This window comes from Chionomys nivalis, chromosome 10, assembly GCF_950005125.1.
Source record: "Chionomys nivalis chromosome 10, mChiNiv1.1, whole genome shotgun sequence".
Taxonomy (NCBI): domain Eukaryota; kingdom Metazoa; phylum Chordata; class Mammalia; order Rodentia; family Cricetidae; genus Chionomys; species Chionomys nivalis.
This window is the reverse complement of record NC_080095.1, coordinates 11560876-11571037: the sequence shown is the minus strand read 5'-3', so window position 1 is coordinate 11571037 and position 10162 is coordinate 11560876. Positions and strand designations below refer to the sequence as shown.

At 39.2% G+C, this 10162-nt stretch overlaps 1 pseudogene; it reads right to left on the bottom strand.

The window, feature by feature from the left end:
* Window positions 1-4261: 4261 nt before the first annotated feature.
* On the bottom strand, window positions 4262-5839 carry LOC130882939 (PC4 and SFRS1-interacting protein-like; annotated as a pseudogene).
* Between the last annotated feature and the right edge of the window lie 4323 nt (window positions 5840-10162).

The window sequence follows — 10162 nt, the reverse complement described above, 5'->3', positions numbered from 1 at the left end:
GTGCTGATTTGTTTGACAAGGAGATATTATACATCTTAGAGGACTGTGTGGGAACACAGATGATTAGTGTATAATTAAAAAGCAAGATTAATAGGCTAGGACAAGTAAAGTGTACTCTAGAGGATTACCTTGTGTAAAAGGCAAAAAACAAAGGTTTGACACCAAACAGTCAAACAGTTGCAAATGCTGCATATTCCTCAGGTTTCTTAAAATTGACCTAGTGTTTCTGGGAGTACCTGTTTGTCTTCCATATCCAATGCTGGACTGAGGAGAAAGGTTTTTGTCCAAGCTTACACTGGAGTTCTTTCACTGTTCCTCTAGCATAGTAATACATGTCTGAAGTTTGAAGATTGTTCAGTTTTATAAAAACATAAGCTCTTGGATGTGTAGTGATATTTTGTTTGTGATCTAACAAGCATCCTGAAGATCAGAGTGCAGAGCTAAGACATTTGTTAGCCACAGAGGCTAGGCAATGATGACACAAACCTTTAATCTGAGTACTAGGAAGACAGAGGTGGGTGAATCTCGGTGAGTGCAAACCTATCCTGGGCTACAAGAGATTAATCTGTGCAAATTCAAAACACAGCTCACACAAAGTTGATACCAGCACCTAAGATCATATGCCTTAATATCAGCACCAGAGAAAGAGACACAGGAGTGACATGGATGGGCAGAGAGAGGAATATTAGAGAGGAGGAGACAAGGTCTCAGATAGAGTCTGAGGATTCACTCTGAGAGGCAGTCTGAGGTTTTGAAGAGACAGCACTTAGTCAGAGGCTTTGTAGAAACAGGATCTTCCACCTTTGGTCTGAGCATTGGTAGAGGTGAGAACTCTCTAGTGGCTGAACTCTGCTTTTCTGATCCTTCAGCTTTTGCCCCTGGTAACTGACTCAGGATTTTTATCATTAAGAACAATTAGCATTCATGAAACAGGAGGTGTCTCTAATGATGTTAACTTGTGATTTGAGATCAGAGTTATAATTTGTGCTTCCACCACTCCAGGTTCTTCACATCCACTTCAGACACTTTCCTGGAGGATGACAGACCCAACAAACACAATAACTGGTTAATGACAATCCACTGACAGTTCTGGTAAGGGATGGGGTCTGTGAGGGCTGCTCCTGAAACAGGGAACTGGGAACAGGAACAATAATCATGGTACAGTCATCCCACAGATGACATGCCTGGGTCCCTTTCCTGAAACCCTGAAATACTTACAGCTTGGAAAGTGCATCATGCAGAGGAACAGCACCAGTGAAAAAGAGATAGGGCTACTCATCTAGGTCTGAATTTTAGCCTGAGAAGGAGGACTTTTTTCATTGAGCAAGGTTCATGGAAGAATAAAAAAAGCACAGGGCAAGGTTTACAATTTGTTCTCAGGTTTCTTAGAATTGACCTAGTGTCTCTTAGAGAACCTGCCGATAGAAAATGAGTAACATTTTTCTGACACTGGATTCCCACTTGCATATAAATAGGAAATTCTATGTTTCACACTGTGCAGACCTTGGGTGCAAAACATTAAGTGACTCCACATTCATGCTGTGTAGATAACAGAGGATACCACATCCTCAGTGCATATCTCTGTAAACCCCAGCAGAGTGTTTAGATGGAATTTAGTCATAAGATGAACTTCAGGCTCTTCCTGATGTGAAATCAGGATTAAGAAACTACTTAAAATACTTTCTGTTGTCATTGAAGTTAATTTTTTTATCACTCACTTTGAAATTCCAGTTTGTGAGAATGAAATTCACAAACACTTAGTGTATGCGTTTTCATGATTTTATCTGAGAGGAGATTCATGGGATTGATTTTCATACACATAAGTGGTCTCAGAGTATTCAACTGCCCACTCAGGGACACCACACCTAGATATTTCCTAGTACCTGTATTCTGTTTTTCTGTGTCTCTGTCACTATGTACTTTTAATTTCCTTCCTTGTCTCTTTACCACTTGAAACACATTGCAAAATCAGGTTCCTAAACATGACTGTTGCATTGGTGAGGAATGGATTGTCAGCTCTTTATGACACCTTATAAAAAGCAGCAGCATGCAACAAGTCTTCATGGTTATGTTACCAGAAGCAATAAAAAGACAGAGAACCCAAAGTGATGACAAGTAGTGGAGAGGAGGACTTGCCTTAACAGTGGGAACTGATTTTCTTGTTGTGATGATCACCATAGAGAAAAGGGATTCAGGGCTTTTCTCAATGCCTTGTTGGTACTGTAAACCATCAGGGAATGGTCAAAAATAGCTCAAAACAATCGTCAATAAATCCCAGAGAATATCAACCAATTCTTTCACTTTGGACACTGCATATGTTGTGTCCCTTATTTCTCTGAGAATATTCTGTACTGTGAGTAGCTGTACAGGTCTTAACACTAGGAAGATGACCATCCTGTTCCACCTCTGATGTACATCCACCCCTGTAAGTGCTTTGTCAGTCTTGTTCAGGATGCAGTTTGTTAGAGCATTTTTAGGCATTATGCTTAGTGTGTCTCATCTTTGCTTTGTCTTATTTTTCATTGTGGTTTTTGGATCTTGTAAAAGATCACAAGAATAATTACGTATTTTTATGCAATTTTGGAGAACTGGTATGTGATCCCTTACTCAGTTTTTTTCTTCAATTATATCAGACAGAGTTCGTGTCCACATTTTATTTTCTCATGCTTCTAGGGTCCCCTTCTCCATGAAACTCTCTAGAAGGAATCACTAAGAAAAAAAGTATTCAAATGGAATTCCTTTAGGGTAAAGCTGCACATTACTCACAATTATCTTCTATTTGAGAGTTGTATCCTTATACTTGAGTTTGTTTAGTCATTTATTCAGTCAGGTCTAGTGACTCATGGACGTTCAGTTAATGGCTCCTGTTACAATGAAAGTACAATATTTTATATTCGTATGATGGTTAGAAATTTCTCAGTGTAGAAAAAAGCTAACCAACTCCATAAGGAGTCTCTTTGATGCCCATTTTCCTCTTCAAGTAGATTGGTGCTGCCAGGAGCAGATGTGTCTCACTGCCATGAAAAAGCCTAAGTTATTAAAACATCTTAAATGCCTTAATCTGTAGTCTTTGAAAGATATGAAAAATGCCTATGTGAAATATACCTGTGCACATCTAGAACATTTAACTAACATGACTACAAACTTGACTATTATAGATGATTATCTATTAACAAGCTATATTTTCTAATTATACATTACACTTTTTAAACGAGCTACACAATCACAATGCCTTAATCAAGATCACAAATACATATACATATAGCAAAATTGACCTTAAGTTTATATCACTAAAGCAAAATTCATACCAATGCAAATTATCCATATCTATATCATATCCCCCTTTAAATGCAAAAGAACATTTATTTATTTATTTAGTTTTAGTTTTCTTATTTATTTACCACTTAATAGGCATCATGGACTGATTACAATTCAAAAACACACACATACCTCAATGAGCATGACCTTCTTAATGTGTGAGATTAAAAACAAACTAGCTTTAGGTTTTTGTGATTAGTAACTATAAAGGATTGTATATGAAGTTTCTCTATATACCCAATCTGTTCTCTTTAATTCTGACTCCACTGAATTCGCAGCCCTGAAACTAAATTACTTTCAAAAGTCATCAAATTTGTACCTTCTAATTGGACATGTGGGTGTCACACAGACTACACATTATTAGGAAGAGGCAAGTAATGCAGCACAATAGACTGAGGTTACAATAACTTCTGATTAAAAGGAGTGAGTACTTAGAAGTAACATTCATTTTATTAACCATAAAAATGCTCAACTTCTAAAAAACCCACAAACAGTGAAAAGACAGTCTGGTAAATCCAAGATTTGTAAAAACTATGCACAAAACCCATGTTATTTGGGAGAAGAACGATTTATACAAGTAGCAGTTTTAAAATGTAACTGGCCTACTACCAATTACATGTGCACACACACACACACACACACACACACACACACACACTCTAACCAAAATACACTAGTCACGTCTATAAAGCAGGTCAACCTTTCTAAGTAGGTTTCCCTCACACTTGAACTGGATGATGGAGTTGTTAATACTGCACATGGAAAATTAGCAATAAGTTTTACTTGTACACAAACATAAAGGGATTTTTCTTCCCCCAAACTACTTAAACATCAAAACCTATACTTATAAAAAATTTAATCCTTTCAGTCAGTAGCCTAAGTATTTCAGATGAAGCCACTCACAACAGACTTCACATACTCATTACACCCCACGTCTGCCAATCTAGTTATCTAGTGGTGACTCCTTCAGAGATAGTTTGGCCTCACTTTTCCAGGTGAGTTTTTCTTACTGCCAGCCTCATGGCTGTCTTTGCTTTCTTCGTTACTGTCACCATTATGTTGTGGATGACTACTGTCTTGAGCGTCAGATCCCCCAATTAGGGTCTTTGAATGTGTTTGTTCCTTTTCTAGCTTTTTGTTTGGCCCTTTCTTCCCTTGAACTTTGGTTTTATTTTCTTCCCCATGCTGTCTTTGTTCAGCAAGAGATTTGTTCAGCACTTGGGTGATGACTGAATCTCCTTCACCAGCCAAAAACATATTCTTAAATTTGTTATACGACATTGTAGATTTTCCATGATAACTTGACTAACTTTGAACCGCCGTGTTTTTTTTTTCAATGTTGTGATCATCTCTATGTGTTTCTGAGGTTGTTGCATTGTTACCTGAAGTGAAGCAAGTTCATCCGTGCCTGTTCACATCTAGATTATCAATTTTGAGTGAATTTTTAATTTCGGCATGTATCCTTTGAAGTCGAGAATCCATTGATGTTTCTCACTTCTTCTCCACTTCCTTAACTTCTGGCTTCTTTCCTTCATCTTTATTCTGCTGCTCAGTTTCCATTTGTTCCTCCTGCTTGTGCTTCTCCTCTGTGGCTTCCTTCTCATGTAGACCTTTCACCACATTCCTCCTGTGAGTGGTCTGGAAGTTTCTTCCACCCTTTCTCTTCTTTTCACCTTCTTTATCATCTTCGTCTTCTGAATCAGAGGTTGATATAACCCCTGGTTTTGCCACAATTTTCCTTTTAGATTCAACTTCTTTCTTGCCTTCTTTCTTATCTTTTCTTGGCTTATCCTCTTCTTTTTGACCTTCTTCCTTTTTAACTTGCTTTTTAGGTTGTTTTTCCTCTGGTCCCATTTTTTTTTTTTTACTTTTGTCTTCATAAATAACCATGTCAATCTCCGAAGGACAGGGCTGTTTTACCACTTTAGGTCTGCCTTTTGGTTTTGGAATCTTGACTTCAGTAGCTGCAGGTCAGTCGTCCTCTCTTAGGACTTGTTTTCAAGTTAGGAGAAGCTGTTGCTGCAGCCACCATTTATGCTTCTTCAATTTCCACTGGTTTTTTGGCCTTTCTCTTTCTTCCTTGCCTGGCAGCTTTTGCAGTGGTTATGTCAACTGCATTAGACACATTTTCATTGCTGGCTTTTTCTTCATGATCAGTATCTTACTTTGAAACACTAGTTTCTTTCTCCTCGACTTCAACATCAGATGATGCATTTGATTGTTTAGTTGGTGCCTGTTGACTTGAAAATTTCACTTTTGGATTGTTATCTATCACCCATAATCCTTCATTAAAACCTTTTCGTTCATTTGGTTTGCCATACTTTTCCTTATTTTCAGAGTAAGGAAATATGTTCTTTGGTTCTAAAAAAGCAGTCTCATGGGTTCCAAAAAAGAAAATGGGTAGTTTGTTTGTGGGTGGTTTCACAGCTCCATCAGGACCTTCATCTACTCGAACTGGCCAATGAGGATAACCTTTCATCTTGGCGAAGATGAGGTCTCCAGGTTTGAAATTGCAAGTCATGTTGGAGGGGCTATGCCGGGATTCCCAAGACCAGAAGGGGGAGCAGTACAGCCGCAATCGGGAGATGCAAGCGAGGACACGAGCTGGGACTGGCGGGCACGTGGGCAGGGGAGGATGCCTCCGGGTGTCCCGACAGAGCCTGCCAGGAGGCAACGCTGGGGCTGCGCCTGCTACCTCTGCCCATGTCCACACCAGCCACCTGTGCCACCAGCTGCCTCAGAGGCGTCTCAAAGGCTCCGAGCTGCAACCACCACCGCCACCACCACTGCGCTGCTGCGCTGCTCGTAAAAGAACATTTGTAAATAATGTTTGGGAATATGGGTGTATTTTTTCTCTCCAAACTGCTTTCTGCTGTATGGGGGCGCAATTAAGTAGGTCTCTTATGGTATATTCTGTGTGCTCTGTTCATCTTGGCAGTTGAGCAAAGTAAGTTTTTGAGGGTGTTTACGGCAACGTTTCAGGAGGGCATTGTCTATCATATTGGCCTGGAGGTAATCTACAGGATCTCATCTTCTGTGAAAACAAAAAGAACCTCTTTTCCAAAGTATCATATCCTTAGACCCAAATTTTGAAGTCAAGATAGCTTTATAATATATATGCTGGTTTATCTTGGCAACCCATATATGAAACGTCTCTCTGCATTTAGCTTTTTTGCAGTCAAAAATTTTAAAGAAAACACGATGTATATAATCCAGACTCTCTGTGATTTTTTTTTATTTTATATTTTTTATTTATTTATTTATTTATTTTGGGGGGGGGTTTTCGAGACAGGGTTTCTCTGTGGTTTTGGAGCCTGTCCTGGAACTAGCTCTTGTAGACCAGGCTGGTCTCGAACTCAAAGAGATCCGCCTGCCTCTGCCTCCCGAGTGCTGGGATTAAAGTGTGGCTTGTTTTTTAATTTATGACTATCTGTACTTTGTCTCTTTAAATACTTTACCTTTTTTTAAAGCATTAACTTTATTTTATGAGTCTCTATACTATTCATCTTTTTTTCCCAAGCATATGTACATTTATTTAACAGTGTGACCATTATAGGTCTTTTATGTCTGAATCTGTCCTATTATGGATCTGTTATTCTTTACTGTCCAAGAACGGTTTTGTTTGGCAGTTTTAAATCACTAAGTGCTTAAAAATCTAAGCTGCAACATTCCTAGGTCAAAAACAGGTACTGTGGGTTTGTATTGCTCAGTCCAGCATGTCAGAGCCACTTGTGCCTACAAGTCATGCACATTGCACCATTAGTATGGCAGAGCTGCTTGTGCCTCTGAGTCACTTGTGCCTCTGAGTAGCTACACACAATGTCCCCCTTTTCAGCACACAGCGAGTCCAGTTGCCATCAAGCAAACCATAGTACTTTAGTCACAAACCCCATTTAAATTCTTTGTCTCCCACAAGAGACAGAGGTCATGCTGGCAGCACAGCCCAAAAACTGGTATTTAAAAATAGCCACTTTCTAGTAAACCTGATCCTGCTGCCTACTCAGGCAGGAAGACCTAAGCCATGGGCATGGTCTCAGCTACTTACTCCCAACCCTGAGTGGGTAAACAAACATCCAAGCTCACAAATGCTCCATAGTCAGAGATTACACTGGTGGCAGAGACAGGAAGCCTCATTTTAAAACGGTGTGGCTTTTTTTGTTGTTGTTGAGTCAGAAAAATCTCTCTGCAGCACACTGCCAGCAATCAGCAAAAAGCTGTGTTAAACTCTCTCTCCTTTTTAAGCTTTCTCAGGTTTTTAAGTGTATTTAGCCCCACATTGGGTGCCAATCTGTAGTAGGAGGCATGGCCCACATCCCTTTGCCCAACTAGCTCAACCTCTGAAATAACCACAAAAAATTGTATTAATTAAATTATTTCCTGGCCCATTATATCTAGCCTCTTCTTGGCCATCTCTCACATCTTGATTTAACCCATTTCCATTAATGTGCATCATCACTTGACTGTGGCTTACCAGCATGAGTCTAACCAGCGTCCATCTCGGGCAGGAGAATCATGACATCTGCCACACTGCCCTTCTTCCCAGCATTCTGTTCAGTCTACCCAATCTATCTAAGTCTGCCCTATCAAAAGACCAAGACAGTTTCTTTAGTCAACCAATAAAAGCAATGCATAGTCACAAGGACCTTCCACACCACTTCATCACTTGTATGCATCTGTCCTTGGATGTACAGAAGACACCAAAGAGGAAGGGAAACTTTACAATATAGTTAATCACTAACAGATCTGTAAACCAGCAACATAAACTCTTAGACTGCTCAGTTAAGTCAAGAATATATTTTATAACAATTAATGACATGAAATTATGTTGATGATTCTTCTATCTACAAATAGGACACTGTGAAAACTGAGTCTGAAAAACCTTCTTTGGAAACATGGAAATTTATTAATATTTGACTCCTCTTGTCATGTACTTTGGAGTATAAATCTTACATCTAGTGCTCTCAGCTTCCTCAATCTTCTCCCTCTGAGGGTCCACATCTGCTTTATAATTGTAAAGGAAGTATAAGAACTGTGGTGCTTGGATCTCTGAGCAAATCATTTAAGAAAGATTTGAAAAAGAGTTAAAGGTCTGTTTGAAATAAGTGTCAATCACAACAATTATCAGACTCAGGCATCAGCCTGGCTGGATTAATTTTCAGTTACTGAGACATTCTCTAGTCCTCCTATGACTGTGAGCTGTCAAAGCCATGATGTTCAAAGTCTCACCTTCCTGTGAGTCAGAAAAAACATACCACACAAAAGTATGTGGACCTGATGGTGGAAAAGCAGGGCAGAAAAGATGCAACTGCTTTCTAGGAGCAATCTGTCTCCTGTCTATAGCTCCCAGATGTTCGACCTATTGGATGAACTTACCAATACCCAGCTTCTTTCTTGCCATTTTTACAGAACTCATAGAATACCATTCTTAGTTATGAGTTATGACAATATCAAAGGTGAAAAAATTTCAAGAAACATCTGACCATGCCTTGATCAGTTCTCAGGTATCATTATATTTACACTGAAGAAAATAACATGTTTCCAATGCTTATCTGTTCTTTCATAGTGACATAGTCTATAGGATCCCATCATACCAGTGAGGGATCATCAGTTTTTCCAGGTCCTTGTATGATACAACTTGAGTTTACCTGAGTTTCAGATAAAGAATCTGTCTTGGATTTTACAACAGGGATTACCCATCATGTTTGCTGAGAGGTAATGTAAATAAACTGTAGTAAGGAGCCTGCAGGAAAGAAACTGGATGGGCATGTTAAAAGAAAATTCTTTATTCCCTTTAAATTAGGGAATTACATGAGTAAAATCAACAAATAAATATTAATGAAGAAAACAAAAGACATGCTCTCTGCTGAGTAGATTAGTGACTGCCTGAAGTGAGGTGACACTGGTTGTATTGTCCTCACAGTCTCAATGATGGAGTCTCAGACACATTTTATTACCAGTTCCATACCTGTGTCTGGTCTGCACATATTTTTGATGATGAAGTTGAGAGTGAAGAGCACAGTGTTCTTGAATATTTGACCCTGCCTTATTTCCTTGTTGGCTCTAACTTGAATTCCAGTGCTCTCACCAAGGTAACTACTGAGACTGCTCTGAGTCTTGTACTTCACAATTTCCAGAGCCTTTGACCCTTTCAGGTTATGACACCAGAACCCATACAAAATCACTTTCTCCTTTTGTGATGCTCTACATTTTATTCTGATCAGAGGATGACATATTTATAAAAGTAACCAATAATAAGGACATGGGCATAGTTCTGTCATTTTATTTCTTCCACACAAGAATCTTTGTGTGAGATCTGTACTCTTAGTTGTCAAACCACAAAAAGCTTGGTGTGGCAGCCAACATCTCTGGACTGTGGAGATAGTGTTATCTATGTGGAACACTGGCTAACCAATACAGCCAGTTGGTTTGATCTGGTGCCCGTGAAATATTTCTCTTGAAAATATGGTGTAGGCTGATTGAAATAAAACATTTCATATGAACATGTGTCCAATTATACTCATACATACATGCACATGAACTAAAACACACACAAACATACCCATAGAGAGAGACACATTGACAGACACAATTCCAATTCTCAAAACACACACACACACAGACACACACACAGAGAGAGAGAGAGAGAGAGAGAGAGAGAGAGAGAGAGAGAGAGAGAGGGAGAGGGAGGGAGAGGGAGAGGGAGAGGGAGAGGGAGAGAGAGAGAGAGAGAGAGAGAGAGAGAGAGAGGTAAAATCGGAGGGAGTAAGAGAGGAAGAGTGTAAGAGAGAAATATAATGAAAAAATCATAGCACACCACAATGGAAAACAGAAATTTGAATAAAAA